We start from the raw sequence: 830 nt of genomic DNA, 5'->3' as shown, positions 1-830 counted from the left end.
CGATTTGCACACGACAGAGTGGTGTTTAGGGCTGTTGTACATAGGGTCGCTATGAGTCGCAAGTGACTCGAAGGCACATAACGAACAACAATCCACATTATCTCCTACCATACCTCTCATTTTGTTAAGGAAGTTTCTTTTTATTCCCGATATGCTGATGACTTTACTATTTGAATGAGTATTACCTTTTGTCAGGTAATCTTTATCTTTCTTTTTTAAAAAATTGTGATTTTAACAGAAGTTTACAGAAAAGTTGGATTTCTATTCATTCACCATTTTTGGTCAAATATTCTTCTAAGTGGTATAGCACTGATCAGTCCATTTGTACAGAGGTTATATATATATATATATCCTTCTATGCATAAAAACTTGAAAAACACTCTTAGATACCCTAAAATATCATTAACATAATAATGTTTCAAAAGTATTAATAATGTTTTGATTCCAGTCATAAGTCTCTTGTTATCATGTACTATTGTATGTACATTGCTTTTTTTTATAATATGTTTTATGGGGGGGGGACATGCATGCAGTCAGTCATTTGTCAAGTCATCTACCTCTCTTTCTCTGAACCTTCACCTTTCCCAGCATGATGTCTTTTTCTAAAGATTGGCCCCTCTGACAGTAATGTGAGACAAAATTACACTATCCTTGCTGCTCAGAAGTAACCTAATTGCACTTCCTCCAAAATGGACCTGTTTGTTCTTTTGGTTGTTGTTGTTGTTATGTGCCATCGAGTCGAGTCGTTTGCAACTCATATCGACCCTATGCACAACAGCCCTAAACCCTGCTCTATCCTCCGCCAACTGTACTGCCTCTGACACACCCAT

This window comes from Elephantulus edwardii, unplaced genomic scaffold (genome assembly GCF_000299155.1).
Source record: "Elephantulus edwardii isolate Elephantulus edwardi_28Jun2011 unplaced genomic scaffold, EleEdw1.0 scaffold00244, whole genome shotgun sequence".
Lineage (NCBI taxonomy): Eukaryota > Metazoa > Chordata > Mammalia > Macroscelidea > Macroscelididae > Elephantulus > Elephantulus edwardii.
This window is presented reverse-complemented; position numbering follows the sequence as displayed.